Source organism: Cetorhinus maximus, chromosome 1 (genome assembly GCF_964194155.1).
Source record: "Cetorhinus maximus chromosome 1, sCetMax3.hap1.1, whole genome shotgun sequence".
NCBI lineage: Eukaryota > Metazoa > Chordata > Chondrichthyes > Lamniformes > Cetorhinidae > Cetorhinus > Cetorhinus maximus.
The window spans coordinates 112,413,119-112,434,584 of NC_135879.1; the positions used below are offsets into that span (position 1 = coordinate 112,413,119).

Below are 21,466 nucleotides of genomic sequence, written 5' to 3' on the forward strand. Positions count from 1 at the left end.
TTCCTTCTTATGCAAACCTGAAGCTGTTCTATATTTGGAGAATCTCTTCCTCCAACTGTCCCAGTGTCGAGCTTGTTGCAAGCCTTCAGTGCTGCGGAACAGTCCTGGGAGTGGCGATGTCGACTCCATGCTTATCCTAAGCTCTGGATTTGTTGCTGCTTCAATATTTTGGCTGTTTGACTGTGATCTTTACTCACTGTTATATGTACTCTGGGTTTGTGTGTCTGCTTCTAACAGGAGGGGCAGGGGGAGAGTGAGCAATATGCATGCCCCCACCCCAGGTAAAATTCACCCCTTTCTCTCACATAAGGACATAAGATGTAGAAAACTTCAGTGGGTAAGGGGACATCTTTATCTCATTACAAATTTGGTAAATTAATTTTCCAAAGCTCAGAAGTGTTGACATACTCTGTGAATATACCAACTTTCCTCAAATACACCGTGGGAACATAAGAAATTAGTCCTCCCTCTCTATTGATTCTGCATCAATAACAACCAGAATTGTGTAAAATTGATGGGTTAAGTGGTACACAGAATTGACCAGGGACCTAAGACAAAACTCCAACCATACTGAATCCCAGAGGAAGAAAGAAGTCTGATTCTCAAGGTACGGTCCCATTTTAAGATGAGCTAAAAAATATCACCTAATATTGGAGATTGTGCTAATGCTTTAGCCTGCTGGAGAATTTAGGTGCTGTGAAAGTTCCAATTCTATTTATAGTTAGCTATTTAAATTACCTTGAGTAAAAAGCTTTAGTATTGGCGACTTAAGTCGTTGTCTGTATCTGCACAGAACTTAATTAGGCTCCACGCAGCTTTGTGCCCAGAGGGAGGCTGCATTAGAGTACAAAGCAAACCACAGTTTCTACCTTGGTATTGCAACAAATATGTTGATAAGGTCATCTTTATATAACCCACCATTCATTACAGTTTACTGAAGACAAAAAGATATAAAAAGCTAAGAACTTGTGACAAGAAAGGCAATGATTTTCAATTCACCTTTTTAGTGCCATGTTTAATATCCAGTTTTAGAAAATGTTTATACTTATTCTGAGACGATAACAACAACTATCACATAATTTCTCATCTCCTCTGGAAATATCAGGTTAAATTTTCTTGACCCCTCACAGATGGGTTGGGAGGCAAAGGTAGGAGCAAAGTGACAGATCCCAACACATTCTCATCTCTGAGCAATCTTGCAGAAGGTGGGGTTTCACTGGTACCGGCTACACACCCAGCAGTGGCATGTAGTCAATTAGGCTCAATTGAAGCCCAACATGGGAGTAAATTGGTGATGTCCTGGGATTTTCCCAGCGGCAGAAAGCTCCCCTGCTGAGGTTGAAACCTGACTGTTGCCTGGAGTTACCCTCCCAGGAGCAGGCATGGGGACCAGTGAGGCTTCCTTTAATTCCCTACCCCCACCCCGGAGCTGTGGGGATCAGCAGGCCACAGCTGCAGCCACAGGCCATCCTGTTGAGGATTTTTATAATTTTAGAATTCTGCAGATGGCGCCGTCATCTTAAGGTGCTCTTGCGTCTCTCTATAGCCTACATCAGCACGCCAACCTCTCCTGGCGGGCTGTCAGCTGGACATCGCTGCCAGCCTTCTGATTGGGCCTCCAAATTCCCTGGTCTGCCCATAGACCTTAATTGGACGGGGCTCCCAGAGGTCGCTTCTTCATTGGCTACTTCGGGGAAGATCATGACTGATGCCCTGCCATGCCTACTTCTGGGTTCCTGACTCAGTTTTGAGGCCGTCATCAGGTTCATGACCCAGCTGGGAAAATTCAGCTCCTCATGCCTTGGTTCTGGTTAAAGATTATTAATTGAAAGTAACAAAATATAAAGTTACTTTCATGAACTCAGGAAGTCCCAAAGTGCTTTATAGCCAATTAAGTACTTCTGAACTGTAGTCAGTGTTATTGTAATGTTATAATGTAGGAAGCGTGGCAACCAATTTGCACGCAGCAAGTTCCCAAAAATGAGCAATCTGTGAATGACCAGTTAATTTTTTGTTTTAGTGATGTTGATTGAGGGATAAATATTGGCCAGGATACCAGGGAGAACTCGCTTCATCTCTAATAGTGCCATGGGATCTTTTATATCTACATGAGAAACCCTCGATTTAACCTCTCATCAGAAAGACAGCACCTCTGACAGTGCAGCACTGTCTCAGGACTGCACTGAACTATTAGCTTAGATTTTTTTGATCAATTCTCTGGAGTGGGACTTGAATCCAAAGTGCTTTGGAATATCCTGATGATGTGGATTCTAATCCTAGACTCTTTTTGGAACTATTCTGGATCTGGATACTCCTCGGATGATTACTCTCATTTGAGGTTGAGTAAAACAGGCCTCCCAGACACTTAAATGTGTCTGAAGAACTGATCCAAAGCTTCCTGAATGAAAGGAACCACCAGAGAATATTACCATCCTCCAGATAGCCTTTTTAACACGTTTTAGCTAGATTATAGTGACCATCACACAGTCGTTGAGGAGACAAAGTCCCATCTTCACATTGAGGATTCTCTCCATCCTGTTGTGTGGCACTATCACCGTGCTAAATGGGATAAATTTCGAACAGATCTAGCAACTCAAAACTGGGCACCCATGAAGCGCTGTGGGCCATCAGCAGCAGCGGAATTGTACTCACACACAATATGTAACCTCATGGCCCGGCATATACCCCACTCTACCATTACTATCAAGACAGGGGGTCAACCCTGGTTCAATGAAGAGTGCAGGAGGGCATGCCAGGAGCAGCACCATACCTAAAAATGAGGTGTCAATTTGGCAAAGCTATAACACAGGACTATGTGTGTGCCAAATAAAATAAGCAGCAGTGATAGACAGTGCTAAGCGATCCTGCAACCAATGGATCAGATCTAAGCTCTGCAGTCCTGCCACATCCAGTCATGAATTGTGGTGGACAATTAAACAACTCACTAGAGGTGGAGGCTCCACAAATATCCCCATCGTCAATGATGGGGGAGCCCAGCACATCATTGCAAAAGATAAGGCTGGAGCATTTGCTACAATCTTCAGCCAAGAAGTGCCGAGTGGGTGATCCATCTCGGCCTCCTCCGGAGGTCCCCAGCATCACAGATGTCAGTCTTCAGCCAATTTGATTCACTCCACGTGATATTAAGATACGGCTGAAGGCACTGGCTACAAGAGCAGGTCAGAGGCTAGTAACTCACCTCCTGACTCCCCAAAACCTGTCCACCATCTACAAGGCACAAGTCAGGAATGTGATGAAAAACTCTTCATTTGCCTTGATGAGTGCAGCTCCCTCAACACTCAAGAAGCTTGACACCATCCAGGACAAAGCAGCCCACTTGTTTGGCACCCCATCCACAAACATTCACTCCCTCCGCCGCTAACACACAGAAGCAGCAGGGTGTACCATCTACAAGGTGCACTGCAGAAATTCACCAAGGCTCCTTCAACAGCATCTTCCAAACCCATGACCACTACCATATAGTAGGGCAAGGGCAGCAGATAGATGGGAACACCACCACCTGGAAGTTCCCCTCCAAGTCACTCAGCATCCTGACTTTGAAATATCACTGTCGCTGGATCAAAATCCTGGAACTCCCTTCCTAACAGCATTATGTGTGTACCTACACCACATAGACTGGAGTGGTTCAAGAAAGCAGCTCACCACCACCTTCTCAAGGGCAACTGGGGATGGGCAATAAATGCTCGCCCAGTCAGCGAAGCCCACACCCTGTGAATGAGTAAAATAATTATAACAACCCGGGCATTACAAGGGACCTTGGCATCTCTCCTCAGCAATGTATCTCTTCACTGAAGAGTGTACGGAGGTAGGTTCTTGAGGTCGGAAACAGAACACTATATGAGATAATATATTTTTGAAATTACATAAAAGTTTATTAAAGAACTGAACATGCAATTCAGTTTTGATGGTAATCGTGACAATGATAGTTCTAGGAAAAGTAAGTGTAATCTTGTTTCTAATAGAGAATCCAAGGTTTCTTACTGTTACAGAGAGATACTTAAGACATCTATCAGTATTTAAAGTAGTATTTATCTTAAATCCCTGAGTAGAAAGCTATCGAGTCTAGCAAGATACCTCTATCCCAATTAAGGTGAGAATTATCATCACTGCACTACAGCAGATATGCCTTCACTTTGAAAGACCCTGGAGTGAATCCAATGAATCTAACAACTCTACTGTGTGGTTCCAATATTTATACCATAAAGGAACTGAACCAGCAGGAAGTATGTTGAGCACTTATGCTGAAAAACATCCTTTGTTTTCATCCACATCCTTCATTTTAGTCAACATCCTACAAGCAAACAGGAGACTGAGAGGTGCAGATAGTGGTCACTACATTCAGTTTCTAGGATTCAGTTGACAAGTTATTTAGGGTAGTTCTTAAGGTTGTCCATTATTAGATTATGGTATCTTACAATTTGTCAGTGCCTTGTTGAGCTGATGTAGAGGCCAGTTCCTGTTTTTTCAGGGCTGCCTTGTGTTAGAGGGCATCCTATGCTGCAGGATGTTGGCATCCTTGAGCACATAATTATGCTCAGGCAAGTTTATAAACTTCTTGCGCCTTTGTCCAGCAGATGAACTCTGCTTTTAGTTTTTAATCCGTACTTCATTGAAAAATCCTATAACTCCAAATTTATAGCTAGATTCTCTTATAACTCCATATTTACAACAGCATTCTTTCACACTGAGGTCATCAAAGGTGCTTTATAAATAAGTTTACCCATTGAGCCACTGCTGGTGTTCCCTTAACTAAATGCTATCCATATATAGTATGCACTGTGCAAAAAATGGCACAAATCCTCTAAGTCTTGGAACATCATAAGCATATTTCTGAATGACATTTTTGAGTATTTAATGAAGATTCCAGCTTTGTCCATTATCTCCAGATGTCCTTGAGCCTGCTACTATCATGGAGCTGGCCAAGAACACCATGTCAGGGCGCTAAAGATTGTTACCAACAACACCAGCTTCAAGTAAAGCCCCACAATATAATAATAATAATACAGGAATCCATACGTTGAGGGTAATGTCAACTATTATCAGTAGGTGAAAAACGACTGATAGTAAAAATCAGGAAGGGTGTAAAACAGGCTGCCAGTTTGCTATCATCTGTTTTTCGCTGGTGATAAAAGTTATAATTAATCCTGTTGTCTCTATGGCTCTCCTAGCCTTGATAACTCTCTCAAATAAATTCAATTTTATCAACTCTAACTTTCCCTATGTTGAAACCACCAATTTTTCAACTTAAATGTGCACCATTTCTTTGCCTATTGATCAGCTTATCACTAATAACAAGTCTTTGACTGTATTAAATAACCTCAAATAACTTCTCAACTAACTTAACTATGTTATCCCACACAAGGGATTTGAGCACAAAATCTAGGCTGACACTCCAGTAGGTTACTAAGTGAATGCTGCACTTTCAGAGATGCCGTCTCTTGGATGAGACATTAAACATAGGCCCTGTCTGCCCTCTTAGGTGAATGTAAAAGATCCTATGGTGCTATTTTCACGTTCTTGTTGTTTGCAAATTGGATACTGCATTTCATAGACAACATTGACTACATAAATACTTCACTGGGAAAATTTTGTTTGATAACGTTCCTGTAGAGGGCCTTGGGATGTTTTACCACGCTAAAGGTGCAATATAAATACACATACTCCACTTCACTTTCACACCCATTCCACAGATCTCAGCCTCACACCTATCTCTTGCTGCCTCCTGGGTGGTTTTTATTGTTGGATGGTGGGGAAGCTGTGATGGGGCATTTCAGATGATTATAATGGTGGGGCATGGTGGATCCTTGGTGGTAAGGAAAAGTATTTTTATTGAAAGTGGAGTCTGAGAAGGTGCTTTCTGACAGCCAAACTGGAATGAAGGGGTCCATAATGCATCATCCCTGCTTCCTGATCCTCTTATCAAGGTGGCATCTAGATTCTTGGAGGCAATGACTGCAATCTTATGGATGATACAGCAGATAATCACAAACTTTGATATCCGCTCTGACATATGTACTATAGGGCTTCCTCGAAACAGTTAAGGCAGAAGAACCATTGCTTGCACTGATCGATTGTCAGCTCCACAATGTTTCTTGTGGCTTTTTAGCTCTCATTATACATCTGCTATCCTCACTTGGTCAGGTGGCAGAGGTGGAGGGCATCATCAGCCATGTGTATAGGGGCAACCTTTAGCCCTAGGGAGATACCCTCTAGTTCTCCATGGAGGCCCAAAGGTGATGGGTATAGCTGTCTGGCACAGGGTGAATGTATAGTGGCTGCTGTCAGATTAGAGGGTATTCACTGGCATGATGCATTGGGAATGGCATACCATTAATAGAATGATAGTCCTTGCAATTCCTGTTAACATGGGGTCCTGCAGAGCCATGCTTCACGACTGCCTTTAAAAGGTGTGGACCTGGCGATGTGATCTTCGAGGGGAACTCGGAGATGAGTGCACATAACCTTGCGAGCATTGCCCAAAGGAAGAGGCGCCACGCATTCGTGGGGGTCACAGGCAAGCTGATTTTTCCCGGCTGGCTTTCAGTATGGTGCCAGGGCAAAGGCTCCAGTGTAGGTAAGGCCGGGGGTGGCATGAGGGACAAGGCAGCACAGACTGAAGGAGGTACTCCAGCACATGCCAGGGGTAGTCATGAAGCATACTGTTCTGAAGTTATGCCAACGTGGGTGGTAAATTTGACATGGGGGGATGATTCCAGTGAGCAGGGCTGATAAAGGGATGCTAAAGTTTTGAAATTAGGTTCCTGACGTGCAGCAGCAGGATACATGGCCCACCATTGGCGGGTGGAGCGGACGGTCACAAACTGGTTTTATGTGAAACCGATTTTTGGCCTTCTCGCCAGATTGTTTCCCCCACCCACCCCCCCACACTCCCTGCACCCCCTGCCCCAACCTGCCATGATGCCCAACACCAACAGGGGGTGTCAGGGGAGGAAAGCAGTCACTTACTTGTAAAAGCTTATCAAAAGTGAGCATTCTTCCACAGCTGAGACCGTTCAGCAGCATCTCCATTGACATGCTTGGAGTCAGTCCTCAAGTTTTTCTGCCCACTCAAGCAATGCAAAAGCATGAAAGTGCCACCAAATGCCCCAGAAGTTTTCACCCTTCAGGCACAAACTGCAAATTAACGGCATTTTAGGGGGCAGCAAAGCAATTCGCTGACTGGACAAGTTGTAGAATCCCCTTGCGAAAGGTGGCCATGGCGCAGTCACTGGTGGAGGCGCTCAGAACCCCTTCATTAAGATTGGACCAGTAGCTATCATGATTCAAGCTGACAGAACAGCCTTGCAGTGTGGGTTAGGAGAATTCCTGTGCCTGAGCTGAGAGCACAGCATGCAGTCCAGTGGCCGAAGCTGCCACCAATTGGTCAGGTGGAGTGGGGTGGAGTTGGGTGGGGTTTTGGGCGGCCAATGAACGCACGACGCACTGTCCATCCTAATGGTGGCCAGCACTCTCCTGTATGTGTGATGGGGCCTTCTGACTTAACCAAGTGAGGTTCTTAGGACACCTATGGTAACCCACGATTCTATCCCTTTGACCCTGCATCTGGATCATGGAGCCTGGTGATCTAGTGGTATGCCTTATGATGTACAGAGAGCAGAGAAAAAGAAGAAAAGAGAGGCGGAGGCGCCTAGCTTAGCAAAGGGAGGAGCACCTTATTCGTGATGAGAAGCAGCAGGACCTGCTTGCACATGCAGTTGAAGATCCACAGTGAGCCGTCACAGGTTGGCGCCTCACTAGACCCAGGGTCTATAGATTGTGCCTATCATTCCTGCAGATGACGGAGAACCAGTGTCACCAAAGACTGCACATATGTAGGGAACTGGTCAGCCACATATGACATCTGCTGCAGACTTTGGCGCCACAGGGACATGGAGGGCATCCACTGCCAGTGGCCGTGAAAGTGAATGCGGTGCTCAATTTTTATGCCAGTGGCTCCTTCCAGGGCTACACAGGTGACCTACTCAGGATCTTGCAAGCCTCCATGCACAAGTGTATCTAGGAGGTCACAGATGCCATCTTCGTGAAGGCACAGAACTTTGTGCATTTTGCCCGAGATCAGGAAAGCCAGGGAGCAAGAGCGCTGGGATTTGCACAGATCTCAGGTTTTCCACAGGTGCTGGGTGACATCGATTGCACTCATGTGGCACTTAGATCTCCATGGCAACAAGCAGTCAAATACGTCAACCATAAGGGCTTCCGCTTGCTGAATGTTCAGCTGGTGTGTGACCACCACAAACACATCCTACAGGTCTGTGCACGATTCCCAGGGAGCATCCATGACTCCTACATCCTTAGCAGGTCTCAGATCCCTGACATCTTCCAGGGTCCAGAGAGGCTGCAGGGTTGGCTCCTCGGGGACAAGGCCTACCCACAGAGGACGTGGCTGATGATGCTTGTGCGCCAAGCTCAGACTGCAGCAGAGCAATGGTATAATGAGGCTGATGTGGCAATCCGGACTTTGGTGGAGCAAAAGATAGGCATTTCGAAAATGAGGTTCCAGTGCCTCGACAGGTCTGGAGGAGCACTGCAATACAGTCCCCAGAGAGTGTCACGTATCATCGTTGTGTTGCGCGCTCCACAACCTGGCGCTACAACAGGGGGAGGACCTGGCTGAGGAGGAGATGGAGGAGCTGCAGGGAGACATTCTTGGGAGTTTATTTACAATAGTGAACATTATGTGCCCAGGCTGTGCAACCACATCTTCTTAACCATCCTAACCCTGCCACTACATCTGGGTGCTCCCCAGGCATTCACAGTGGAAGTGGAGGTGGAGGCAACCTGCTGACTGCATCGCCCTGTCTGTGATGACCTTGGCGGGTGTCCTCTGGAAAGCAGAGTCCTGGAGGGCCCAAGCTTGCTTTGGGTGTCCTGCTCTGAGCCATCTACACCCTCCTCGGCCTGTGGAGCTGGAGCTGTGGGAGTCACAGGAAGAGGGGATTTGGATAGATGGCACATGCCCGGAGACACCTGGGTGGATGGCCCTGGGGTGCTTTCACTTCAAACTGACACGAACACTCCTAATCATAACAAGCAGCCTTAAGCAAAGGGGCATTCTTGGGAGTTTATTTACTATAGTGAACATTATGTACAGGCTGTGCAACTACATTTTCTTAACCTTCCTAACTCTGTTGCTATCTCTTGGTGCTCCCCTAACATCCACAGCGGAGGTGGAGGCAGCCTGCTGACTGCTATTCCTTGTCTGTGATGACCTTGGCAGGTGTCCTCTGGAGGGACGAGACTTGGAAGGTCTCGACCTGCTTTCAGGGTCCTGCAGTGGGGCAGTGGCATACTCCGTGCCCTGTGGAGCTGGAGCTGCTGCAGTCACAGGAAGAGGGGATTCAGATGGGCCAGACACTCCCGAATCACCTGGGCAGATGGCTCTGGGGTGTGCACCTGCTGATCCTTCTCCCTCTGGGTGCCCAACAGCCCCTGGCTGATTCCTTGAGGAGAAGGGGAAGCTGCAGTGAGATTGAGCTGCCCTGCACCCCTCTTGCATTGAGACTGTTGGAGGCCAATATGGTGTCATCGACGGAATTCAGCCCACGCAGCAGTGCAAGAGTGATGTCCTGGACCAAGGTCTCCATGGTGGCCGCCATCCTACCAGTGTTCACCTCGGTGCATTGGCCTGCTGGCGCTATCACTTCAGACTGAAAGCCAACTGACTATTCCATTGTGCCTTGCAATCTGAGGGGTGAAACGGATGTCCCTTCCTGATTTTCCTGAGTTTGCCTTTGCAGCTTCAGCAACTGATATATGACCGAGTCCAGAGGCTCATCATCTGACTCGGACTCAGCAGATTTCTGGCTTCCAGCAGTCCTCTAAGAGCCAGAAAACTGGGAAGAAACAGTCCAGATTGTCATGGACCAGCTGGATGACTCTATTCTCTAAGTCCGTGAGGACCTTGATGTTGGGCATTCCTCCACCAGTCTGCAACCTCTCACTGTTGTTGTGTGCCAGCTTGTCCTACATGAATACAGATGGAGAGAGGGTAAGCAGGATGCCTGTCAGGCCAGATGAGAAGGATGCCTGGCATGTGTGGGTGGTGACTGGTGCCATGGACAGGATGAGGACACAATCTGCAGGGCAGGTGAAGGTGTGTGTGAGAGAGTGAATGGAGATGTCCCTTAAATTGGCTGTGGGTGAGCTCCCTGTGAATGTGTGATGAAGTTGTGAGTGCGTGAGTTGAAAGTGATGAAAAGAGTGACTTACCCTGGTGCAGGAGATCATTCATTCTCTTTCGGCACTGGGTGGCTGTCCTCTTTTGCCAGGCATTGGTGCTGACCACTGCTGCCACAGCCTCCCATGCTGGATTGGTGACTTTGTGGTCTTCATCCAGAGCCGGGGTGGAGCACTTCATGGTGGGCCTCTACACTATTCAGTAGGCACCCGAGGGGGGCAAATTTGGGGGCAACATATTTCCCTCCTTTGGCAGCCATGACTTTCCAGCAGCTTCCGATCCCTTAGAGAGTACTAGCAGGATTGCTGTATCAGAGGCCACCCCACCAGTAACCCAGCGTGTTTCCCATGAATGCATTATTAATGAGGTGGAATGCGCCGGGAATGGGATGATCCAGCTCGAAAACCCACCAATATGTCCAGCAGATAAAGCAAATTTTTTCATGCCCGCTACCGCACTTTGTGCAAATCTGAGACAATTCCACCCAAAATGTAAATTCCATGATCAATCAGTCTGGCAATTGTTTATAAGATGTTCACAGAAATATTTATTTGATCTGAATTACCTTTCCTTGTCAGAGAAATGGGCCTAGTGTCCAGCATGGTGTATCAGAGTGTTTTGCAATGTAGGCTGCAACCTGGGTTACACCGACCTTTCAATATGTTCAATACATTTATCTGCTGATTTCTGAAATTACCTTGAAAATAGGATTGTAGAAGTAATTTCATTGTGGAGAAGGAGTAGAACTCAGAGATGAGTACAATCCCCATTGGGAACAGCATGGAAAAGTGCTTTATCCTACATTCTAATGAATTGATAAAAAAACAAACACAAGATTGGATATAGTTAGAAAGAAACAGTGAAAACAAGTCCCATCTGTGGGAGTTTAAACTGGCCACACTTAACACTTAGTTACTGAAGAATGTAACAGTGCCAGACTCTGGAGACTGAAGCATTTTATTGGTCTTTCGAGTGAAAACTGAAAAGGATTACATGTGACATCTAGCACTATAGGGCAGTTCCTGTATTGCAAACTTAAGACATCTCCTCGATATTAACAGGCTAATAATGGGCAAAATATTTCACCAACAATGCTTATCTGTAAATACTTCATAGTTCTGGTCACAGCATTCAATATCATATTCCGCCATTGTGTCAGAATTGCAAAACATTATCCACATCAGATGCAATAATAACTGAACAATAATTTGTTAACAATATGTTAACCTTTCTGATTGTAGAATAGAAAGCAACTCATAAGCACTTACTTTATGACTGTGCTGGCTTTAAACTCTCTCTAAACCAGTTAAATGTTTGCCGGTAGATTATATTCCCATCAGCCTTGAATTTCTACGTATTTCTCCCTATTACCTATGTAACTTCATCAGGACATTGGCCATATGCTATGAAAAAGTGTTGGAAACAGCAGTTTTGAAGTTGTTTGTGTCAATTCTCTCCCACTGGAGGAACCCTACAGAAATTCCAGATGCTTTTTAAAAAATTTAATTTAAAGTTGTGGCATTTATTTGAAACATATTTCTGGAATATTTATGAAACATTAGTCAAGCAATTACAATTGGAAATATGAGCAGATGAATGCTTTGTGCAGTTGTATCAAATTCCTTTTTCCTGTTGTTTTAATGTAGGAAATAACTGGTTTAAAGTAAATGGGATTGGTAGATGTCTTGCCCACGAATACCACCAGTGATTTTGTGGGCTTTGCTGGATAGGAATAACGAAACTGTCAGAAACAAAGAAATATGTATGGGGAGAAACCCAGCGACAGGTCAGCTTTTATGCAACTGAAAGTTTCATAATTAAAAAAAGTTCCCTTGAGGAGTCCCATCCAAAATGCCAACTGATTCTTTCACTTTCCTACAGACCTTCTATGCATTTCCAGCATATTATTTTTCTTACGTTAGATTTCCAGAATTCAGAACCTTTCTTTCTCTCTCTAAACCCCATGCTCTCAGTCGTGTAGGTTAAGCTTCATGCCTTGGTATTTTTATAGCATTGTTTAGGAGATGCTTGCTTATTGAAGCCAATCATGATTTTTAGGAAGTGCTATTAGTGTTTAAATAAGGAAATGTTCTTGTAGGAAATGATCTTGTAACATTAAACAAAAGTACTTGAGAGCTGCAGTTAGCCTCCTCCCCTGTCGTGTTAAGCAGTCCCTTGAAAGACACTTTGCTTTTTAGTCTTGATCCTAATTGCTTTGTAATTTCTATCACTCCAGGTACTTCTAAATCATCGTGAGTGAGGTGCGCAAGGCATATAATCATGCTGAGAAGGCAGAACTATCTCTAAAATATATGAATTCATCAGGAATAAATTTTTCTGTTTCTGCACTGCCATTTGGAGTCAGACTGTGTACGAAATGGAAGCATAAAATCAGCATTGAATAAGCTGCCAACAATTACCATAATACTGTTTTTACAAAGAAATAATCACTTTGCACTGAGAGAGAAATAAAAAGGTCAATCTGCACTTGGAAAAATAAATGGTGTTAAGAAAGCTATAAATGTGTTAAAAACAAAGTCAGATTACCCTATTGTTCAGTTCATTGCAATTTTTGCAGAGGCCCACAGTTGAATGGTCAAAATGTCTGCCTGAAACAAGTGTTGGGACATCTGGGTGGAACGTGCAACACACATGCCCCACCCTTATGTACTGGCCTCCTGATTAGGAAACAGATAGAAAAAATAATTAAAAATTGAATTTTCTCGAGGCATCAAAAGAAACAGGAGATCTAATTCTAGCACCACTGGAATATTATGACTGCTGATGGGCCAGCCTTGTCATACCTTGGTGAGCTGCACCGGGAAACCTGTTGGTGTCCACAGCTCACCTGTTCAAATTCAAATGAGGTTGGAGTCTCAAACATGTCACTGCCCACTTCGCAAATTTCAAAATCACCCCCTCTCCAGATTCCAGGTGGATCCCTCATTTTAACCGCAGGTAGGTTTTGTTTATATAACAACAGCAATTACACATCTAAGAAATTGATTATGGCTTGGATCTCATGGTCAACAGCAAAGCGACAGTGCTTGCTGCTGACCTCAAAGAAACTATCCTAAAGATTGAGCTATTTCTGTGCCATGGATTTCACTTTTCCAGATAACAGTTCTATTCTGTTGCCAAATCAAGGGGATTTCCAGGCATCAGGCGTTCACAACAGTTAAGCTATCATGTAGGTTCAGCTCCAAATCAGATTGACAAATCCTCACAGACAGCAAACCAGTAAGTAAAAAGCACCATTATCTTTCACTTGTTTATCGTTTTACAGAAAGCAAAATAAAAATTGGGACATGTGCATGGGATTAAGGTAGTAACTGACATATAATAAACAAAATTTAAAATATAAATCTGTGGAATTTTGTTTGATATTAATGGAGAAATTTGACTTTCCACAAATATAAAACTAGTTTTTCAGAGCTAGAGAAGTTGTTTATTAGAAATTATGAACTTAGAGCACAGTTGAAAAAACAGTTACATCTCATTCAACAGGGTGTAACCTTCTCAAAGGCTTTAACAACAAGATTACTAGCATAATAGTGGAAGTCCACATCAATTTAAGTGATTGCAGAAGATTTCTACCTGCAGGGACTTCAGTGTGCCCTATGGAGTAGTGGAGAATCACTGTCTGCATCTTCTGGATTTCCATGGGCAGAATTTTGGGTCGGCGGGTGGGCACGGTTGGCGGACCTGGGGGCAGCCGGGAAATGGCTCGCCACCCGTGATCGCCCCCAGAACGCAATTTCACGCTGGTAGGCCAGTTAAGGCCCACCCATTGTGAAATGCGGCTCCTCACTGGTCAGGAACGGAGGGAGGGGGGAGCAGGTGCCTTTTGGCCACCGGGTCCAATGGTGACCCTGCGGCCAGTTTAAAAACAGTCCTGGCAGCCCCTAGAAGGCTGCCACAGAAGAACGTCTCCTCTGCGTCTTCAACATCCAAGTATTGGAGTTGACTGCATCTGGACACAGCAGGTGGGAGGGCAGGTCGGGTGGGCACATGGCCTCACACTTTTCGGACAGATCCTATTTCTGACAGATCCTATTTTTGCCGGTAGAAGAAAAGGGATGGGCTGTGAATCACACAGGAGATAAATCCAAACTAAGTAGGGCCATTTGAACTTAGCACTGAGTTCAAATAGACCCAGTTTTGGCTGTTACAAGGTCCTTAACATACATGTGGAATCACAAATTTATGGAGTAAATCTAAGTTCCCTTGAAGGGTAGGTAAGGCCTGTTTAACTGTCATGATCTAAAGTTTTTTTTAATCCTCCACTCTTTAAACTCTAAAAAAGAACAACTGGCTGGCTACAGCTGTCAGTGATTATTTAAAATACTCTGCTGAACTTCTTTGATTGAAAGGCCAGCTGGTGTAGCATATGTTTGAACAGTTTCAATATAGATCTTTCTTGACATTTCCTTAGGTGTGATTCATTATGAATGCTTCAAAAGCTACAGTGTTCTCAGCAGGGAGTTCTGAGTTCACAGTTTGGCATCTTAAAGGGGCTATTAAAGGATTAGGGGCATCAATAGAAATTTGTTTGTTTTTATAAGAGATTAACCATTTGAGATTTAAAAGCTTTGATGCTTTCATGAATGGGATTTTTTTCACCATCAAGTCTGTGAGAGGTGCATTAGATGTTTTGAAGTTTATTTCATTTCATCTCCACATGTCTTCTGAGGTATGCCCATGGTGGTTATTCAATGAATGGCTATGGAGTTGCCCTGGAAGGTATGAAAGGCCATGGTGGTGAGTGGGTGGGAGGCATGAGTTGGCATTGAGTTGGCATGGAAGGTATGAGGGGCCATGGGAATTGTGTGGGGAGCGGGGTTGAGGAGTGAGGGCTGGAGGGCCTAAAATGTTCCAAAATAACTGGGACAAAGTCCCCGAGAACTGATGTGGACCTTCTAACCAGCACTCACCCATCCCCGTTGCTGCATACGCTCTGTTTCTGTGGTCAGCGAGCCCAACTCCATCTCGTACCCGCTCCCCTACCCCACCGAAATCACGACATTCAGGGTATCTTTATCCACCCCTGCCCCTGCCTTTTCCCACCTGCTGCTGAAACCCTCATCTATGCTTTTGACATCTACATACTCAACAATCCCAATGCTTTCTTGGTTAGCCTTCCTTTCTCCATGGTCTGTGAACTTTACCTTATCAAAAACTCTGCTGTCCATATCCTATCCTGCATCTAGTCCAATTCACCTCTTATCCCTCTCCTTGTTGATATTGGCACCTGGTCTCCTAAAATCTCCAGTTTAAAATTTGTCATCTTCGTGCTGATATCCCTTTATATCTCTATCTCTGAAAGCTCCTCCAGCACTTATCTGTGCATTCAGATAAAGCACCTTTCATTTAAATTTTTTATCACTTTTCCTTGATTTGACTGAATTCATTGATGCATTATTACCTTTAAACCTTCCATCCCTTCCTGTAATGCTTTGCTTATCTTTACCCAAATTACTACTCTATGTTCTTGACTTTCTTCTTTAGATTAACAAATTTCTCCTCACTTGCACTCTGACCTCCCTCTTTTTAGAAGGGACATGGGGATTTAAATCCAAATGACCAAACGTTATTAAAGAATACCTTGGCAAAACTAAATATTCACTGGAGAACAAAATAAATAAAACATGATTTCGCAATGTAGGGAATTAAACACGGTAATAAATATCTTCTTCGATTGTAAGAGTATTACTGCCTTTTTAATTATTCACAAGTTAATCTAAACATTATAAATAATTTTAATTTTCTGATTTAAGAATTGTATAGCTGCTTTGATTTATGTTTGTAATTATAATTTGGTGTAATATAATAAAGCCTATTTCATTTTTCTTTGAGCAGACAACAAGTTATACACTACCATTTCATAACCACACCAATGACACCAAACTGAAATCCATTTGGAGCCTGAAATATCCTATTACATGGGTTCTCAACCAGGATCTGCATCCTCCCCTACAGGTCCATGTGAAGATATAAAGGGATCCCACCAAAAAAAAACAACTGAGAATGTGTGGAATACAGACTGTACACAACTAATTGTGCCTCTATCTAATGAATTTTGAAATCCATAATTGAATGTCATGACCATTCAATTCAGCCAATGATCAGTAATTGAGCTTCAACACTTATGAACGTGTAAGAAAGTTCGTAGCTGCATCACAGAACTACACTCCTCACGCAAGCCTTGATTTTGTGCCCAGGCCACTCACCTAAGCCTCATTTTGCTGCCCAGGCCCCTCAGCTGAGCCTCAATTTGCTGTCCAGCCCCCCCCCGAACCTTGATTTGGTGCCCAGGCCACTCACCTAAGCCTCATTTTGCTGCCCAGGCCCCTCACCTGAGCCTCATTTTGCTGCCCAGGCCCCTCACCCGAGTCTCATTTGCTGCCCAGGCCCCTCACCTGAACCTTGATTTGGTGCTCAGGCCTCTCAGCTGAGCCTCAATTTAGTACCCAGCACCAGCAAGAAGTTTCATAGTAAGTAAAACAAAAGTAACAATATATCTATATGTTTAATTGTATAACTATTTTAAATACAGGAAAATACTTGTGTTGTGTTACAGGGGTTCCATGGAATTTTTGTAACATTGTAGGGAGGCCTCTGCAGCAAAAAGCGGAGAGCCCCGTCCTATCCAATCTTATTCTCAGATACCAGAAGATAAAATAAAGTGACATTTAATTTGTAACCAGGCATCCAGATGATTTTGTGCTACAGTAATACATTAATTGAATCTATACCATAGGTTTATGGAGAAATACAAATGTTTTATAATTATACAGTAAGGGCTTAAAAAAGGTGCATAAACAAAAATTTGCAAGGAGTATCCAGGCTAATGGTAACAGCTATTAAGAGGAAGAAAGTGGTTAAATGAAGTGTTGGGCCCATTAAACACATACACAGGGGTTACCGTGTTCAACAGAAAGGAAATGGCAGGCTTGTTCAATGCATACTTTGCATCCATTTTACATTATAGGAAGAGGGAAGTTATCAGAGGTGTAAAGGAAACTAAAAAAAAAATCAAAGGGAGAAACTTATTAGGTTCAGTATAAGTTTTAAAAAATTAATGGAAAAAATAATAAGACTTAAGATAAACAAGTCTTCAGGACCTGAAGGTTTCCATCCAAGGGTATGAAAAGAATTAGCTGAAGAAATTGCAGATGTTTTAATAATAAGCTTTCAAAGCTGACTCAGAAATGGAGCCATTACATTGGAAATTTGCTAATGCCTAAGAAGAGCGGGAGAGAAAAAATTAAGCAGTTACAGACCTGTCAGTTCAATGCTAATTGTGGGGAAATTTTTGGAATCTGTCACTGGGGGCAGAGTGGCTGAGCACTTGGTAAATTTTGAGCTGATCATACCCAGCATGGATTTTTAAAGAGTAAGAGTAAAGAGTAAAGAGTAAGGCCTGGATTTTTGCTCAGCATCTTAGTCAAAATGGTGCCTGGACCCTAGATCTGGAAGTCCCACCTCCTTTTCAACAGTTCTGACATTTGCTGGGGCAGGAAAAGGTGTGGGAGGTGATTCACACATGGGGGAAATCAGAACCCAGCAGGGCCATTTGAATACAGTGCTGAGTTCAAACAGACCCCATTTTTGCTGGAGCAAGGTCAGTTTCCTGTAGTGTATGACTTACGATTTTTAAGAGTAGGGGTGAATGTGCATAAAAGTGGATAAGGTCTTTGGAACTGTCAAGCTGTCAAATTATTTAAATCCTCTGTTCTTTTGGAACAAATCAGCTTGCTGTGTCTCTGAGTTGAAAAAATTGGTGCTTGCAATTTTAATAGCTGCTTGTTAACATAAGCCTGAGAGCTATCATTATAGTATTATTGTTCCTTGACTATTATCATTATTACTATTTATCAAAGTAGGTGGCCTATAAGTTCGTAGTTTGATTGGAAGCTCCAGGAGGTTATTAAGAAACTAGATGTCTTTGATGTGAGGTTATGAATACAAATGTGTGTTTTATAAGGGATTAAGCACTTGAAGGGCTTTAAAGGTAGTTAATGGTCTTTTATCAATGAGAGTGTTTCTATATAGTGAAGTCTGTAATAGACGCTTAGAGCTTTATTTTGTTTCATCTTAGCATGGCTCCTGAGGTCTGCCCATGGTGTATACTGGGTGAGTTGGCATGGTCATGTAAGAGAAAAGGGTATTACGTGGGGGGCATGGGATGGCATACATTGGCACTGAGTTGACATTGGCACTATACAGGGTCATGGAGGTGGGTAGAGGGGCAAAGGTTAGCATGGAGGGTATCAGGTCCCATGGAGGTGGGTAGAGGCATAAGCTGGCATGGAGGGTATGATGGATCATCAGGGGTGTGTGGAAAAGAATTGGCATGTATGGGGCATGGAGAGTGGCTAGGGTGTGAGGGGTATGGGCTAGAGGGCCTAACTACTTTTATTACAACTGGGACAAAGTCCAAGAGCACTGAGGTGGACCTTTTAAATAGCCCACCTTGGCACTCAACACCCTTGTGGCTGCCTCTGATCTGTTTCCATGGGTGGCTGGCCCAAAAGCAGCATGCACCTTCCTCCCCTCTGCAACCCACCCCCTCCCCCCCCCACCCCGGAAGAAAATCTTGCCATTCAGGGCTGTTTCTCTCAGGGTGGGTGTGCTGAGCCTGGAATTTTACGGGCAACGCACACCCGCCTCGGGAGCGAAAATCCGGGCCTAAATCATGTCTGTATAACTTAGTTTAAATTTTTTGAGGAGGTTGCAAATAAGGAGAGTGTGTATGGCTGCTGTTTGTATGAATCCCCAGAAGGCATTCATTAAGGTTCCTTACAACGGTTTATAAGGAAAAAAACGAGAGTGCATGGATTTGGAGTTAGCCTTTTGACTTGTATTGGAAGGTTGGTTGGAATATCTGAGACAGAGTGGGGATAAAGGTATTATTGCTGGTGGGATATGAGAAGTGATATTCCTAGGGTTCTGTTCTGGGGCTTTAATATTTCACTATGTTTATTCATGACTTGGTAGAGGAATAGGGAGTTCAGTATCCAAGTTTGCAAATGACATTCAGTCTGGTGGGACAATAATAAGTATAGATGGAAGCAGGAAGTTGCAAAGGGACAGATTAAATGAGTAGGTCAAACAATGGCCAATGGAATTCAATGTGAGAACATGTGAGGCCATTGACTTTGCACCCAAGAAAGATAAATTGGAATATTTTCTAAATGGTAAGAAACTAGGAACTTTAGAGGAGAAATTAGATTTGGGAGTCCAAGTACACAAATCATTAAAAGCTAGTGCACAGGTACAACAAATAATCAAAAAGTTAATGGGATGTTGACCTATATCTCAAAGGAACTGGATTACAAAAGGAAGGAGGTTATGCTTGAGTTGGACAGAGCCTTGGTCAGACCCCATCTCGAGTACTGTGTTGGGTTTTGGGCGCAGCATCTCAATAGCAGTAAATTGGCCTTGGAATGGATAATGTGCAGATTCACCAGAAAGATAGCGGGACTAAAGGATTAAGTTGTGAGGATTGGTTGAACAAACTTGTCTTGTATTTCCTGGTGTGAGAAGATTAAAAAGTAATTGAAAGGAGGTGTGTAAACTATTTAAACGGTTTGAATGTGTAAAAATTATTTCCTCTGTCTGTGGAAATCAGAAATGGGGAGGACATAGTCTTAAGATCAGAGCTAGGCTTTTCAGCAATGAAGTAGGGAAGCACTTATGCATACAAAGGGTGGCAGAAATCTGAACAACTCTCCCCCAAAAGGCTGTTAAGGCCAAGACAATTGTTGCTTTCAAGACTGATATAGTTAAATTTTTGTTAGGTAATAGTATCAATTGAGTAACAACTGGGTTTTTAGACTTCACCTCGTGGACACATTTGTGAAATTAATAAGGTTTATGTTATCAAATTGTATAGTACATAAGTTTAGTGATGAAAAGTTTTAACTTGTACGTATTATTGAGATCATTTGTGAATTTTGGGATATGTTGTTAAGAAGTCTTAAAGTTGCGATGTAGCTGTAAGAAAAAAAAAATGAAGTTATGGTCAGGAAGGTGGTCACAGCACCAGGTATTCCAGGGCCTCTTGTCAAAAAGGTGCATGTTATAGTTAGCAGTTAGAAGGGATGCCAGGGCTGTGAAGTTGATTGACTTGATTTGTTGTGGGGGAGCTAGGAATACTCTTCCATTTGGTCAAGAGTTACAAATGTGAAGTTGTTGATTGTATTGACACAGGTGCACATACTTTGGTTAAATGTAGCAAAGCTACCTGCAAAAAGGGTGTAAAAAATAGGAGTGCATCACTGAACACTTTGCACTTGCCAGGGAATAGCATTTGTTACAGGACACTTGCTCAGGGGCATTTGTCAGGAGAGAAAGTTAAGAGTTAGTAGAGCACTTGCTAGGGAGCTAGCACTTGCGTAGGACATTGCCAGTTGATGGGTAATTGTTATGGGTTGGGGGTTGCCGTAAGAACGCAGAAGTAACTGAAATAATTGTTATGCTTTATGGATTGCTGTAAGAATCCAATGTTAGGGCTAAAGGTAATTGCCTTAAGGGAAAGTCAATACTCTTTGTTAGGAAGTTGCATTCATCTTGATAGAGAGAAAGAGAAACACTCAGCAGGAGCTGTAACGTATGTAACTTGAGCAAGAGAGAGAGAGAGATTCAGCAAGCAGCTGTGAAATGTGCAGCTTCAGCTGTTGAGGTGAAGTAAGAAATTGGGGTCTTTAACAAGCAGTTATTTTCTGCATTTTGTGGGATTAGCTAAACAGCATTGATTTTATTTCTGGAAAGAGGATTTCTAAACACTTTGAGCTCTAAGCAGTCGTATTTCAGGCTGCCATGGTGACATTCGGTGATGAATAAAGAAAAAATTCCTGACATGTTAGCTGGAGTCCTGTGCACCTCTTATTTCCCAAGTGTTTGGAAAAGACCAAGAATTGGCCCTCAGTGTGATGTAAACTAAAAACTGACCTTGAGCAGGATGATAAACAGGGAAGGGTGGCAACCAGCCTGTCAGTCTGAGTACCTGCCCTGTATCCATTGGTCTGAAGGGCTGAGATAGGGGGTTGACACTGGGTAAGCTACCAGCCCCCAGAGATAGGGTATATCAATGGGTGCACAGGAGGAAGAGGAAATGAACTACTGCCTGGGAGAAGACCAAGAGCCTCCTGATGTCTCAGCCGAACTGAGGGAAAGGCAAACAAGGAAAGGGAGGAAGATTGCCGTCTGCAATCAGCAAAGGACTGTCACCCCGACCACCTG

General features: G+C 43.6%; 1 protein-coding gene across 1 annotated transcript in view; it reads right to left on the bottom strand.

Moving 5' to 3' along the window:
- The window catches only part of kcnip4a (potassium voltage-gated channel interacting protein 4a), a 417,695-nt gene that overhangs the window by 145,181 nt on the left and 251,048 nt on the right, over window positions 1-21,466 (bottom strand). The gene's annotated exons all lie outside the window — the stretch shown is intronic.